The following is a 16314-nucleotide window of genomic DNA, read 5'->3' on the forward strand; positions in this document are numbered from 1 at the left end:
CACCGGTACTGTACCCCAGTGTTACACAGCGACAGACCTGTCCCCACTAAGTTTGTTGCAAATGCTTAAGCCTTATTTTTTGTCCTGATGTGCTGGGCTCCCCAACACTGAGGACGAGGATGGTGATATTTGTGGTACCTCCTCCTCCAGTGAGTTGTTTAATTGTCCACTATCATTCACAACTTGATATGGCAGGACTGCAGAGCTTAGATCTGATCTGTTGGTTGAGGGATCACTCAGCTCTGATTATTACTTGCCCCTTATGCTTTTTGGCGTGCAAACCTGTTTGGTGGCTTCACCAGGTTGACACCTCATCTTCATGTATGTCTGGTGCTGCTCTTGGCATACCCTCCTGCACACTCCATTGAACCAGGGTTGATCCCCTGTGTTGATGGTAATGGTTGAGTGGGGGATATGCCGGGCCACGAGGTTACAGATTGTGCTGGAGTACAATTCTGCTGCTGTTGATGGCCCACAGCGCCTCATGGATGCCCAGTCTGGAGTTGCTAGATCTGCGCGAAGTCTGTCCCATTTAGCACGGTGATAGTGCCACACAACATGATGGAGGTTGTTCTCAATGTGAAGGCAGGACTTTGTCTCCACAAGGACTGTGCAATGGTCACTCTCACCGATACTGTCATGGACAGATGCATCTGTAGCTGGCAGATTGGTAAGGATGAGGTCAAGTATGTTTTTCCCTCTTGTTGGTTCCCTCATCACCTGCCGCAGACCCAGTCTAGCAGCTATGTCCTTTAGGACCTGACCAGCTCGATCAGTAGTCCTGCTGCCGAGCCACTCTTGGTGGTGGACATTGAAATCCCCCACCCAGAGTACATTTTGTTTCCTTGCCATCCTCAGTGCTTCCTCTAAGTGTTGTTCAACATTGAGGCGTACTGATTCATCAGCTGAGGGAGGACAGTATGTGGTAATCAGCAGGAGGTTTCCTTGCCCAGGTTTAACATGAAGCCAAGAGACTTCATGGGGTCCAGAGTCAATGTTGAGGAATCCCAGAGCAACCCCCTCCCAACTGTGTCCCACTGTGTCACCACCTCTGCTGGGTCTGTCCTGCTGGTGGGACACAACATATCCAGGGAGAGGGATGGTAGTGACTAGAACGTTATCTGTAAGGTATGATTCTGTGAGTATGACTATGTCAGGCTGTTGCTTGACTAGTCTGTGAGACAGCTCTCCCAATTTTGGCACTAACCCACAGATGTTAGTGAGGAGGACTTTGCAGTGTCGACTGGGCTATTTCTGCCGTTGTCTTTTCTTCTGCCATGTAGTCTGGTTCTTTTCATTCTTTTCTCGAGACTTTTTAGCAATTTATACAACAGATTGCCATGTTGGGCCATTTCAGAAGCCAGTCATGAATTGACCACATTGTTGAGAGCCTGGAGTCACATATAGGCCAGATCATGACCTTTCGGATTTGCCAGCTATTGATCCCAACTCAGATTAGCACAGATCCAAGATTTCCTTCAAGGTTGCTGCCTGCACCACTCTTTAAGTGGAGCTGCAGACCTTGGATGGAAAAGCATTTCAAAAGCACTCCCCTAATTCTTCTATTTACCGCCAAATCTATATTTCCCTGACTGCTGATCTCTCCACTAACAGAAACTGCTCCTTCTGTCCATCCTATCTCTCCCTCTACAATTCCATTCTACTCATCTAAACCTCCCCTCTGTCACTTTCTGTTCCTAGGAACTTCCTCTCTAAGGGCATTGTGGGTCTACCTATAGCACTTGGACTGTAGCAGTTCAGAAGGCAGCTCACCCCCACCTTCTCAAGGAGCAACTAGGGACGGGGCAATAAATGCTTATCCTGTGATAAGATCATCCCCTGAAAGGACAGGAAAGTGTCTGTGTTCCAGCTCCTGGTCAGAAGTGGTGGGTACCGAGTACATTCACAATCAGATTTAGCTGTTAATTGCCAACTGTCACTCCATTCTGATAAAAATGTCAGTGCTGGGATACAGGAAATCAGTCATAGAACTGTACTTCAATTGATAAGATGATTGCTCAAATGGAAATACATAAATATGAATTGATAGCTATTATGAAGAAGCAGCTGCAGGCTAACCAAGTTTTAGCTCAATATTCAAGACTATTCAAGACCAGGCAAAAAGGGAATTGATGTGGGGGAGCTTTGTTAATAAAGCAGTGTATAAGTGAGGTGGTGAACAGTTCCGCAGGTACAACAGATTGTGATGTGCAATCAGTTTGGGTGGAAATAAGGAATAGGAAGGGAAAAAAGTCATGTATTGGAATTGTCTCAAAGCCACTAAACAGTTGCCTCACTGTAGGACAAAGTACAAATCAGGAAATAATGGAGGCATGTAAGAAAGGCACTAGTTATCATGAGTGATTTTAAACTGCACATTAACTGCACAAATCAGATAAGCAAGGCTAACATGGAAGACAATTTGTAGGGTGCACCCAGGATTGGGATGGCATGGTGGCTGAGTGGTTAGCACTGCTGCCTCACAGCACCAGGGATCCTGGTTCAATTCCAACCTCAGGCAACTGTGTGCAAACTCCACACAGATTCTCCCTGTGTCTGCGTGGATTTCCTTTGGGTACTCCAGTTTCCTCCCACATTCCAAAGATGTGCAGGTTAAGTGGATTGGCTGTGCTAAATTGCCCTTAGTATCCAGGAATATGTGGGTTAGCCATGGGAAATGCAGGGTGATAGGATCGGGGGTATGGGTCTGGGTGGGTGCTCTTCGGAGGGGCGGTGTGAACTCGATGGGCTGAATGGGATTCTATGATTGCTTCTTACAGTAGTGTGTTACAGAATCTGCCCAGGAACAGGCTGTTTTAGATCTCGATATGCATAATGCGGTAGGATTAATAAGAAATCTCACACTTAAAGATAATCGAAGGATCAGCAATCATAACACGGTAGACTTGAAATTCAGTTTGATGAGAGCTACTCAGGTCTCAAACCAGTGACTTCAACCTAAATAAGGATGATTTCAGAAAGAGCTGTCCAAAGCACGCTAAGAAATTCGACAAAAGGAAAGAACATTGGTAGATGTAAAGAAGATATTTCATTACACTCAGCAAAAATTTGTTCCAGTCAAAAAGAAAGACCCAATAAGAAGAATGAACCACCCATGGTTAACAAAGGCAGTCAAAGAGTCCAATCAAAAATAAAGCCATACAAAGCAGCAAAAACTCGTGCTGACCAGAGGATGGGAATTTTTGAGGAACCAGCAGCAGATGACTAATTTGTGAATAAAGAGGGGGAAAATTGCATACTGAAAATAAATTGTCAAGAAATATAAAAACAAACAGCAAAAGCTTCTACAGTCATATAAAAAGAAAGTAACATGGGTATGGGACCTTGGAGGATGTGACTGGGGGGTTGATAACAGGGAACGGGGAAATGACATATAACTTAAATCAATATTCTGTATCTGTTTTCAGAGTGGAGGACACCTTAAACATCCCAAAGATATCAGACACGCAAGGTGCTAATGGGAGGAAAGGTCTTGTAACAGTGTTTATAATGAGAGACAAAGTATTTGACTAACTAATGGTACTGAAAGCAGACAAGTCACCAGGACCCGATGGCCTGCAACCAAAGGTTTTAAAGGATTTTACTGCAGATAGTGGAATCAAAATATTCTATGACTCACTGAAATCAGGGAGGGTTGCAGTGAATTGGAAAACTGCTAAAAGCGATGTTCTTGTTCAAGAAAGGAGGGAGACAGAAAGTAAGAAGCTATAGGCCAGTTAATCTAGCATCTGTCATTGGGAAAATGCTGAGTCCATAATCAAGGAAAAAATAGCAGGATATTTAGAAAAGTTTAATGCAATCAAATAGAGTCAAAATTAATGGATCTTTTTCAAGTTCGGAAGACATAACTAGTGGAGTGCCACAAGTTTTAATCCTAGGTCCTCAATTACTTACCAAGGTGGCACAGTGCAATGAGTTTAAAGGCAGACTATTAGTTAAATGGACAGAGACTCTCTAAGTACAAAGCAGAGAGATCTGTGTGTTCTTATGAATGAAACACAAGAAGGTAGCATGCAGGCACAGCAAGTATTTAAGAAGGCAAATGGAATTTAGCCTTGATTGTGAGGCTGTTGGAGTTTAAAACAAAGGAAATTCTTGTTACGTGTCCAATGTGTTGGTGAGGTCTCAGCTGGGGTAGTGAATAGATTCTTGGTCACTGTATTGACTGGCAAAGGAGGCTGTTCAAAAGAGATTCACTAGGCTAATTCCTAGGATGAAGGAGTTGACTTATTAATGGCTAAACAAGTTAAGCCTCTTTTCATTAAAGTCTAGAAGAATGAGGGTGATCTTATTGAAACATACAAGATTCTGAGGGAGTTTGACAGGGGAGACGTTGAGAAGATGTTTCCACTAGTGGGGGAGTCTCAAACTAGGAACATAGTTGCATTAAAAGGGGACATTTATTTAAAAGTGAGATGAGAAGGTATTTCTCAGGGTAGTGAATGCCTGAAGTTCTCTACCCTGGTGAGTTGTGGAGGCTAGATCACTGAAAGTATTTAAAGAAGATGTAGACAGATTGTTGAAATATCGGGGAGTGAAGGCCTATGATGAGCTAATGGAAGTGAACCGAATGAAAGAGAATGAATGAAAGATGAGTTAAGGCCTGGGGGAGATCAGCCAAGATCCTACAGAACAGCAAGACAGGCCTACTCCTGCCTCTCTTTCTTACATTTTTATTTTCTTCATGCAATGGATCAGTGCTCCAAGAAAAAAGTATTTTGCATACAGGACCCAGAGAGAGAGCGAGAGAGAGTGTGAGAGAGAGAAGGGGTGGGGGAGGGATAGGTGTGAGATGTAAATGAACCCCAGGGTGGTAAATGTGAATGGGCAGTCAGTGTCGAACTGGTGAACTGCACAGACTGATTCAGCACAGCTAGAGAGTTTTTGCACAGGGGAAATGTTCAGCAAACCACAGGCTATATTTTTATCGTCCTCAACAACTTGTTCCCTTTTTGATTTTGATCAACATGAACTGAACTGATTACAATAAAACCACAAAATCATTTTACAAATTTGAAAGTCAAAAGTAAAAAAGAAATTGATCAGGCAAATCATTTTGAACCTGCCCCACTCCTTTGCAATGTTCCACACCTTCCTCACTCACACTCTGGATCATTACACAGCAGCCAAAATACACACAGCAAGAACCCAAAAATCACAAGTGATAGTGATAATGTGACGTTGATCAGGGCACCAGGGAGACTTCCTCTCATGTCATTCCAAGCAGACACAGCCTCGGTTTAACATCTCCATCAGTACAGCACTGCATTGTTATGGCTGGACTACGGCCTCAGGTATCTGGAGAAGGGTTTAAACCACCCCCACCCTCCAAATGTCTGACCCAGTGGTGAGAGTGCTTTCCATGCAAACAAAACTGATTCCAGTACACTGATTAACGCTCATTTCACCAGACAATGTAAAGCAGATTTGTCACATTTTCCAAGTATAGATATTTTCTAAATCAACCTGTTTAGAGATGTTATAATACACTTTTACAGCAGGTAGGTCATGAACCAAGGCCTCGTGGCTCAGAGCCAGTGACACCACCATGTGCCTTGAGAGCTTCTTTTTCTAAGTGTCTGCTTTTCCTCTACCACAAGGGAGTATTACATATGGAAAGGACAAATAAGGGCTATTGATGGTAGGTAAGAAATTAGCACCATTGCTCCTGACTGAACTTAATAGTAAATCATCAATAAATATACAGAGCCCTGGTGACAGCACACCTGAAGTATTATAGGCAGTCTTCACATCCTCTTGCATGGAAAGGAGACTTGCAACAAACGTCCATGAAACTAATTCCCTGGAACAGAGGGATGGGGGGATTCCTGGAGCTTAATCAGACTGAGTCCTTGTTCTCTGGAGTTCAGAAGAATCAGAGGTGATTTTAGTAAAACATACAAACTTCTTACAGAGCGTGATACAGCGAACACAGGGCAAGGTTGTGCTTGCTGCTTGTTGGGGTTGGGAGGGATGCTTGAACCAGGGCAAATAGTCTCAGGACAAGGAGGATTTGGGACAGTGATGAGGGAGAGGGGTATAGAATATAGAACATAGAACATAGAACATAGAACATTGCAGCGCAGTACAGGCCTTTCGGCCCTCGATGTTGCGCCAACCTGAGAAACCAATCTGAAGCCCATCCAACCTACACTATTCCATTATCATCCATATGTTTATCCAATGACCATTTAAATGCCCTTAAAGTTGGCGAGCCTACTATTTTTGCAAGCAGGGCATTCCATGCCCTTACTACTCTCTGAGTAAAGAACCTACCTCTGACATCTGTCCTATATCTATCACCCCTCAATTTAAAGCTATGTCCCCTCGTGCTAGCCATCACCATCTGAGGAAAAAGGCTCCCACTGTCCACCCTATCTAATCCTCTGATCATCTTGTATGTCTCTATTAAGTCACCTCTTAACCTTCTTCTCTCTAACGAAAACAGCCTCAAGTCCCTCAGCCTTTCCTCATAAGACCTTCCCTCCATACCAGGCCACATCCTGGTAAATCTCCTCTGCACCCTTTCCAATGCTTCCACATCCTTCCTATAATGCGGTGACCAGAACTGTACGCAAAAACTGGGTGTATGGGGGCTCACTGGGCCCGAGGCGTTGGCCCTGGTTTCTCTGCGGATGCTGCCAGACCTGCTGGGTTTTTCTGGCAATTTCTGTTTCTGATTTACAGCATTCGCAGTTCTTTTGGTTTTTATTTACTGAATAGCCAAGGTCTTTTCCTCCGGTTAGGGGAATCCAAAACTAGAGTTCATAGGCTTAAGGTGAGAAGGGAAAGATTTAAAGGGAAACTGAGGGGCAACTTTTTCGTTGCTTTTTAGCAATGGCTAAACCCTTCCTATTCATGTCCCCATCCAGATGCCTTTTAAATGTTCCAATTGTACCAGCCTCCACCACTTCCTCTGGCAGCTCATTCCATACACGCACTGCCCTCTGCATGAAAAAGTTGCCCCTCAGGTCCCTTTTATATCTTTCCCCTCTCACCTTAAACCTATGCTGTCCAGTTTTGGACTCCCCCACCCCAGGGAAAAGACCTTGGCTATTTACCCTATCCGTGCCCCTCATGATTTTATAAACCTCTATAAAGGTCACCCCTCAGCCTTTCATGCTCCAGGGAAAATAGCCCCAGCCTATTCAGCCTCTCCATATAGCTCAAACCCTCCAACCCTGGCAACATCCTCATAAATCTTTTTTGAATCCTTTTTAGTTTCACAACATCCTTCCTATAGTTGGGAGACCAGAATTGCACACAATACTCCAAAAGTGGCCTAACCAATGTCCTGAACAGCTGCAACATGACCTCCCACTTCCTATATTCAATGCACTGACCAATAAAGGCAAGCGTACTAAACACCTTCTTCACTATCCTATCTACCTGCGACTCCACTTTCAAGGAACTGTGAACCTGAGTATAGAACCAGAGTTCTAAACATCTCTGTAATTGGAGTTCACATGTATTGACTCCAATAGACATCACTATACTAGTCACTTACAAAAGGAACAAGTGAATTTCTTTCACTCCAATCTAGCACACGTTACTATTGGGTGGATGGTCAATGAAGTCCTGCTTCATCCATAATTGCCAAGAATCAGTACAACATAATCAACAGCAACACAGTCAAGAATTTGTGGCAAAACATTTGGAATTGAAAGGTCATAGAGAAGCCCATCAATTGCAGTTTTGAAACATAGTGCCTAGACAGCTAGCAGTAAAGACATTACTAATGGTTAAAGCTAATTCTGATCAGCTCTTAACATTGAAGCCAGGAATCCTGCAACAAGTAATTCATTTTCTGACTGACTCCCCAAAGCCTGACCACCATCTACAAGGCACAGGTCAGGAGTGTGATGGAATACTCCCCACTCGCCTGGATGAGCACAGCTCCAACAACACTCAAGAAGCTTGACACCATCCAGGACAAAGCAGCCCGCTTTATTAGCTCCACATCTACAAACATCCACTCCCTCCACCACCGACGCTCAGTAGCAGCAGTGTGTACTATCTACATGATGCACTGCAGGAATTCACCAAAGATCCTCAGACAGCATCTTCCAAACCCACAACTATAGAGCAACAGGTACATGGGAATACCACCACCTTCGAGTTCCCCTCCAAGCCACTCACCATCCTGACTTGGAAATATATCAATGTTCCTTCATTGTCGCTGGATCAAAATCCTGGAACTCTATTCCTAAGGGCATTCTGGTGTAGCTACAGCAAATGAACTGCAACGGTTCAAGGCTGTAGTTCACCAACTTCAAAGGGCAACTAGGGATGAGCAATAAATGCTGACCCAGCCAGCAACGCCCACATCCCCATGAGTGAGTTTACAAAAATGTAAAATTATCTGATGGAGTGGTAAACCATTCAGCCTATGCTGCCTATTCAGTCAGGACTTTATGTTTACAAATCAAAATTACTACCATTCTGTTCATGCATTTTTTTCCCACCCACCCTTGTATCTCCCCAGCATACCTCACAAAACCTGGCCACAAATCCCCTTCACTTGGGGAATATGTCCTGATCCAAAAACCCAGAATCACCAGGGTCTGAGATCCAATGTTCTCTTCTCCTTGGGCCAGCCCGCAGTTCCAGCAGTGTCCACTAATGAGTTGTGGCACTGTTGACTGCTAGACCTCCCATCTAATCAGACTGGACAGCAGACCTTGAAGACTGGACCTTCTCTCACTAAGGGTCAGACGTGCCTCTGCTTGATTTGGCCACCAACGACAGGTGGGAGTTTTCAAAGCCAGCCGGTTTGGAGCTGACCTTCCTGATGGCGGGGAAGTCCTCTGTAAAATGTGGCCCCAAATGGCTCAGCTAGGCTCAGGTCTCCCATCAGTGTGGATCACGGCCATCCCACTTTCCCCTACCAGAGGAAATAAGATCCTTTGGGAATGGGATCAAGACTTCCGATTCCTGGTCCTGCCCACCATTTTTAAAGGTCTAGAGAACCTTCATATTAGTTAGGGACTTCAGGAAAATCCAGCCCATCATCCTAGAACCTCAACACTCTTTTCAACATCTTGACACCCTTCCTAGAGTACAGTACAAAGAATTTAACACAATATTCTAGCTGAGGTCAACTCACTGTTTTATAAAGGTTCATGATAACTTCCTTGCTTCTGTACTCTATGCCTCTATTTATGAATGATTCCATGTGCCTTATTAATCACTTTCTCAACCTGCCTTGCCATCTTCAATGCAAGGTCCATTCAATTCAAGGGTCTCAACCTGAAACGTCAACTTTCCTGCTCTTCTGATGCGGCCTGGCCTGCTGTGTTCCTCCAGCTCCACACTGTGTTGCCTTCTTCAAAGTTGTGCAAACGTACCCCAGGGTCTCTCTGTTCCAGTACCCATTTCGAATTGCACCCTTTATTTGATATGGTCTCCCCTCAATCTTCCAACCAAAATGTAACCCTTTCACACTTATCCATAATTACTTTTCATCCACCAACCTGTCTACATCCTCTTGGAAGTCTATCTCTAACCCTCCTCACAATTCACAACATTCCCAAATGTTGTGTTACCTGCAAATTTTTACATTATACTTGCCTGTGTAGGGATGGAGAATATTAACATGGATCAGACAAAGCAGTGTTCCAAATGCCAAGCCCCTGGGAATTCTACATAAACCTATGTCCAGTCTGAAAAATACGGTTACGCCCCCTTGATCATGACCCCACCCCTGAGCACCAAACCATCATCTCGCAAACCATCCACAACCTCATCACCTCAGGTGACCTCCCACCCACGGCCTCCAACCTCATCGTTCCCCAACCTCGCACTGCCCGCTTCTATCTCCTTCCCAAAATCCACAAACCTGAATGCCCTTGTCGACCCATTGTCTCCGCCTGCTCCTGCCCCACCGAACTGATCTCCAACTATCTAGACTCCATTTTCTCCCCCTTGGTCCAGGAACTCCCTACCTATGTCCGTGACACCACCCACGCCCTCCACCTCCTCCAGAACTTCCAATACCCCGGTCCCCAACACCTCATCTTTACCATGGACGTCCAGTCCCTCTACACCTGCAATCCCCATGCAGATGGCCTTAAGGATCTCCGCTTCTTCCTGTCCCGCAGGCCCGACCAGTCCCCCTCCACTGACACCCTCATCCGCTTAGCCGAACTCGTCCTCACACTCAACAACTTCTCTTTCAATTCCTCCCACTTCCTACAGACAAAGGGGGTAGCCATGGGTACCCGCATGGGCCCAAGCTACGCCTGCCTCTTTGTAGGTTACGTGGAACAATCCCTCTTCCGTACCTACACCGGCCCTAAACCCCACCTCTTCCTCCGTTACATTGATGACTGTATCGGCGCCGCCTCGTGCTCCCACGAGGAGCTCGAACAGTTCATACACTTCACTAACACCTTCCACCCCAACCTTAAGTTTACCTGGACCATCTCTAACACCTCTCTCCCCTTCCTGGACCTCTGTCTCCATATCGGGCAACCACCTAGAAACCGATATTCATTTCAAGCCCACCGACTCCCACAGCTACCTAGAATACTCCTCCTCCCACCCACCTTCCTGCAAAAATGCTATCCCCTATTCCCAATTCCTTCGCCTCCGCCGCATCTGCTCCCAGGATGAGGCATTCCACTCCCGTACATCTCAGTTGTCCTCGTTTTTCAAGGACCGTAACTTCCCCTCCTCGGTGGTCGAGAACACCCTCAACCGTGTCTCCCACATCTCCTGCACCGCATCCCTCACACCCCGTCCACGCAATAAGAACCAAAAAAGAATCCCCCTCGTCCTCACGTACCACACCACCAATCTCCGGATCCAACGCATCATCCTCCGAACTTCCGCCATCTGCGATCCGACCCCACCACCAAAGACATCTTTCCCTCCCCACCCTTATCTGCTTTCCGGAGGGACAACTCTCTCCGTGACTCCCTTGTCCGCTCCACACTCCCCTCCAGCTCCACCACACCCGGCACTCTTCCCTGCAACCGCAGGAAGTGCTACACCTGCCCCCATACCTCCTCCCTCACCCCCATCCCAGGCCCCAAGAAGGCTTTCCACATCAAGCAGATGTTCACCTGCACATCTGCCAATGTGGTATACTGCATCCGCTGTACCCGGTGTGGTCTCCTCTACATCGGGGAAACCAAGCGGAGGCTCGGGGACCGCTTTGCAGAACACCTACGCTCGGTTCGCAATAAACAACTGCACCTCCCAGTCGCGAACCATTTCAACTCCCCCTCCCATTCCTCAGACGACATGTCCATCCTGGGCCTCCTGCAGTGCCACAACGATGCCACCCGAAGGTTGCAGGAACAGCAACTCATATTCCGCTTGGGAACCCTGCAGCCCAATGGTATCAATGTGGATTTCACAAGTTTCAAAATCTCCCCTCCCCCCACCGCATCCCAAAACCAGTCCAGCTCGTCCCTGCCTCCCTAACCTGTTCTTCCTCCCACCTATCCCCTCCTCCCACCTCAAGCCGCACCTCCATCTCCTACCGACCAACCTCATCCCGCCCCCTTGACCTGTCCGTCCTCCCTGGACTGACCTATCCCCTTCCTAACTCCCTACCTACACTCACCTTTACTGGCTCCATTCCCGCCTCTTCGACCTGTTTGTTTCCTCTCCACCTATCATCTCCTCTATCCCTCTTCTATCCGCCTCCCACTCTCTCCCTATTTATTTCAAAACCCCCTTCCCCTCCCCCTTTTCTGATGAAGGGTCTAGGCCCGAAACGTCAGCCTCTCTGCTCCTATGATGCTGCTTGGCCTGCTGTGTTCATCCAGCCCTACACCTTGTTGTCTCGGATTCTCCAGCATCTGCAGTTCCTACTATCTCTGAAAAATACGGTTCTCTGTTTCTCATCTCTCGGTCGATTTTTTTATCTTTGTTGCCACTGTCCCCACTATGGCCTTTAATTTTTCTGACCAGTCTTTAAGTGATACTTTCTGATGCATTTTGGGAAGTCCTTGTATAGAAATCATGTCAACCCTTTCTCTTTAACACATACAAAGGCTTAATCTCACACACTGTGGTTAACCACTCCTTATCAGACTCACTTAGCATCTCTGCTAATTTAGATTCAGCGTACAGTGGCAAGGAAATTATGCTAAATAGTTATAAATCACTGGTTAACAAGCCTCAGCTGGTGCAGTGTCTCCATTCTGGGCACACATTTTAGAAGAGATGTTAAACCCAGAGGAACAGTGCAAATGGTGAGGGGCTTCAGTTACTTTGAGAAATTGGAGATGTATATTGATACCATTAAGGCGAAGCTAAACATACATTTGTTGGAAAAGGGTACAGAAGGTTACAATAGTTAATTTAAAATGAAGAAGAAAATGAGCCAAAGCTCAAGTGAAACAGAAATACCAGCATGGATTGAATAGGGTGAATGGCTTATTTCTGTGTAATTTGTTGTGTAATCATAGGTAGCACTGTTTTCCGTACAGCATGGGAGATTTCATTGAGGCGTGCAAAATCATGAAAAGTTTTGATAGAGTAGCTAGGAAGAAATTGTTTCCATTGAGGAAAGGCTGGGAAAGCAGAGGACACAGATTTTAGATAACGGGCAGAGCAGGGATGAGAAGAATTTCACCACATGGTGGTGACTTGGAACACACTGCCTGAAGTGGAAACAGGACCAACAGGAACTTTCAAAAATAGACAGTTACAAAAGGGTAAAACAGTTGAAGAAACAGGATTTTCAGAAATGGGGAAGGTGTAGGGAAATGAGGCTAATGGGATTGTTCCTTCAAGGAATCAGCACAGGCAAAACGAGGGGAATGGCCTCCTCCTGTGTTGTAACATTGCCACTGTCGGGGTGATCAGGATAAACCAGCAACAGCTCGAAATGCACAGCATACTAGGTGTCCGCTACAGTCCCACAGGGCAGCAGCCAGCAGCCAGCATACAGATCAATGCCACAACAGCACAGTTATTGTGCCTGGAAATAACAATAGCAACTGATGTTGGACCTTCGCACCAGCGACCTAACTGCAGCGGGTCCACATGCCAGCAAAGACAAGTTGAATTGAGATGTGTTGCAGGAACAGTGCTGTATTCATACCGCACTCCGAAATGCTGTGTAAGCACTGTTTTAGCAAACCAGCATGTACCCACTTGCTTGGTTTCACTCTCTTCAGCAAGTGCTTTCCACACTAAAGATGATTTAGTGTTTCAGTGAAAAGTCTCAGCGCATCCCATTCCCAATTGAACAGCGATGAAGAGAGTGTTGTAAAGTGTAGAATTATCGAGCTGTCACCAGGAGTGGGACAGAGAACTGCTGACTAAAACCGATCCAAAAGTGGCAATGCAAATAAATGGGAATAATGTTCTGTTTAAAAAAAAAAACAAACTATCAAGTGTAAAACATGAAAAGCAGCAATTATAGTTTCTATTCACTCTATGAAAATCAAATCACTTCATAAAAAAACACTCCCAAAATCGAACTGACAAATGTTCCCAGGCTGATGGGGCCGGGGGGAATGATCCTTAAATCCTTCATCCCCACTGGCCCCTGGGAGAACACAGTCCCTGGACCAGCAACAGACAACTCAACAACTGGAAGCAAAGAACACCTTCTCTAGCACTATTAGCGCAGACAACTTTTATTTTGAGCTGCCAAGATTGTGAGTTCACATCCCACTCCAGACACAAAAAAATCACGCCTGGCAATCTAGTGCTGCACCAAGGAAGTGAAGCGCTGTTGGGAGGGTCTGGCTTTTGGATCAGACTTTGGGCCGAGGTCCTGCCTGGCCTCTCAGGTGTGCGGTAAAGATCCCAAAACTTATCTCTTCAAAGAAATGCATGGGAGTTATCCCTGAACAAAACAGGCCCCCAATCAATGTCTCAGGCATAGGCTATTTAACCATCACATCACTGTTTGTGGAGTCTTGCTGTGCACACAATGGCCATTGTGTGACTACACTTGAAATGTACTTTATTGGCTGCAAAGCACTTTGGGACATTCTGTTGTGGAATACTTTGCAATACAGAAGGAGGCCATTCAGCCCATCAAGGCTACAACTGGAAACATTATTCAGTTTTGCTTCCAATTTCCATCCTTCTCTCACCTTCACCTGGTCTATCTGACTCTTCCATTCCTTTCTTTGACATCAATGTTTTCATTTGATGGGATTGACCAATATCCATTTCAAACCCAACGACTCCCATAATTACATCAACTACACCACCTCACACCCTGCTTCCAGCAAGGATTCTGTTCCATTCTCCCAGTTTCTCCATCCCAATTGCATCTCCTCTGATACTACCTCCAAGATGACCCTTTTTCCAACCACCACCAGCCACCCTCCCCCAAAGGGCCTCTACTGCATCTGATGCAGCTCCTGCAGTGATAGAGTCATAGAGTCACAATGCCTTCACCCCTTCCCCTCCCGCCCATAACAACGATAGGGTTCCCCTTGTCCTCACTTTCCACCCACAAGTGCCTGCTCCCAAAGGGCCATCTGCACCATTTCTGTCACCTTCAGCAGGATACCACCACCAAACTCATCATCCCCTCCCTTGCACTGTCAGTATTCCACAGTGAGCATAGTCTCCATAACCCTCTGGTCCACTCTGCTATCACTCCCAGCAATTCCTCACTCCCCCATGGGACCTCACCATGCAATCACAGAAGTGTAACTCCTGCCCATCCCCTCCTCCGTCCTCACTGTCCTTTCAATCTGGTCGATTGCATTCACTGCTCACAACATGGCCTTCTTTACATTGTGGAGACAGCAAACACAGACCGAGTAACCGCTTTGGGGAACACATCCACTCTGTCCATGGGAATGAGCTCTACCTTCCAGTTGCTCACAATTTTAATAAACCTCCTTGTATCCATGTTAATATTCCCCTCCAGGCCCTGCTACAGTGTTGGAGCCAAGTCCAGTACAAGCTGGAGGAACTACACCTCATATTCCATTTAGGCACCTGACAACCTTAGATCTCAATATTGAGTTCCACAACTTTATCGCATGATCATATGATGCCTGTCCTACCTTTCCCTTACAAAAACAAAGTTGCTGGAAAAGCTCAGCAGGTCTGGCAGCATCTGTGGAGGAGAAAACAGAGTTAACGTTTCGGGTCCGGTGACCCTTCCTCAGAACTTACCTCAGAACTACCTTTCCCTTACATTCTCTTCCCTACAAACCTGTTCTCTCCCCATCCCAACCTTGTCTTGTTTCTGTCATGTTTACTTTGCTTTTAGTAGAGTGAACCCATTCTCTACTCCTCACACCTCAATTTACACCCATTTTACACATTTTTCACCACCATTAGCAATTCCTTTATCGTTTTCACTGTGCCGCTACATGACTAGCTCCGCCTCTGTCAGAATTGTTAAAAAATTTCTAACCCCTTTCATTCTAAAGAAGGGTCTCTGAATCCGAAACATTAACTTTGTTTCTCTCTCCACAGATATTCCCAGACCTGCTGAGTTTCTCTAGCATTCTCTGTGCTAGAGACTGCACCAACTCTCCGAGAGACAAAGTCAGTTAGTTCCACCCCAATCTGCTGTGGTTGTGAAGTGCAATTCTTTCAAAACCTGCTACTGGCTGGTTTCCCATCAGTTCCTCTTTGCATAAGTGGTTAATGGGAGGTGAGGAGTTTTAACCTGCCGACCAATGGCGACAAGTCCTGATCTGTTCCACCACTCAGGTAAAATCCATTTATCGAACATGATTGTACCAAGCCTGCTCAAGGTGCTATACTCTATTAATCTGACCTTGTAAGTAAAGTTGACCAGAATATAAGGGAGAACAGAATCTTCAATGAGAACAGACCTTTGGCTTGACTGATTCCCATTTCTTTCTGACACGTATTGTCATCACTAAGATTATTTCACTCGCACTTCTTAGTTATAAAGTCAAGACCCACGCAGAGACAATATGCTGTACGAGAAGCCACATACACACATTGTCCTTGTTTCAATTAAAAAAAAAAACAGGTAGCAGCCACTCTCTGGATAACTTTTCAGGGAAATCAGAGTCAACCTGCCTGGTTTAAATTTAAACAAAGCTTGGCAGTTAACTGTGGCATGTAAGTGCCATATTTTCCATGGCAACATCTCTAACACCAACTCCACTTAACAATCAACATTGTCCTCTTATACAATTTTTAAAAAAGTACTTTCCTGTTAATGTGGTATTCTGGCAAAGTGTCCTGATGAATGCAAAACTAAAAGCTTCATTAAAGCTCAAAATCTAAAACATCTGTAATCTAAGATAACAACGTGTACAGCTGGATGAACACAGCAGGACAAGCAGCATCAGAGGAGCAGGAAGGCTGATGTTTCGG

At 45.6% G+C, this 16314-nt stretch overlaps 1 protein-coding gene across 2 annotated transcripts in view; it reads right to left on the reverse strand.

Moving 5' to 3' along the window:
• tfeb (transcription factor EB) overlaps nucleotides 1–16314 on the reverse strand; it is a 114450-nt gene that overhangs the window by 31919 nt on the left and 66217 nt on the right. The gene's annotated exons all lie outside the window — the stretch shown is intronic.

Source organism: Rhincodon typus, chromosome 25 (assembly GCF_021869965.1).
Source record: "Rhincodon typus isolate 14 chromosome 25, sRhiTyp1.1, whole genome shotgun sequence".
NCBI lineage: Eukaryota > Metazoa > Chordata > Chondrichthyes > Orectolobiformes > Rhincodontidae > Rhincodon > Rhincodon typus.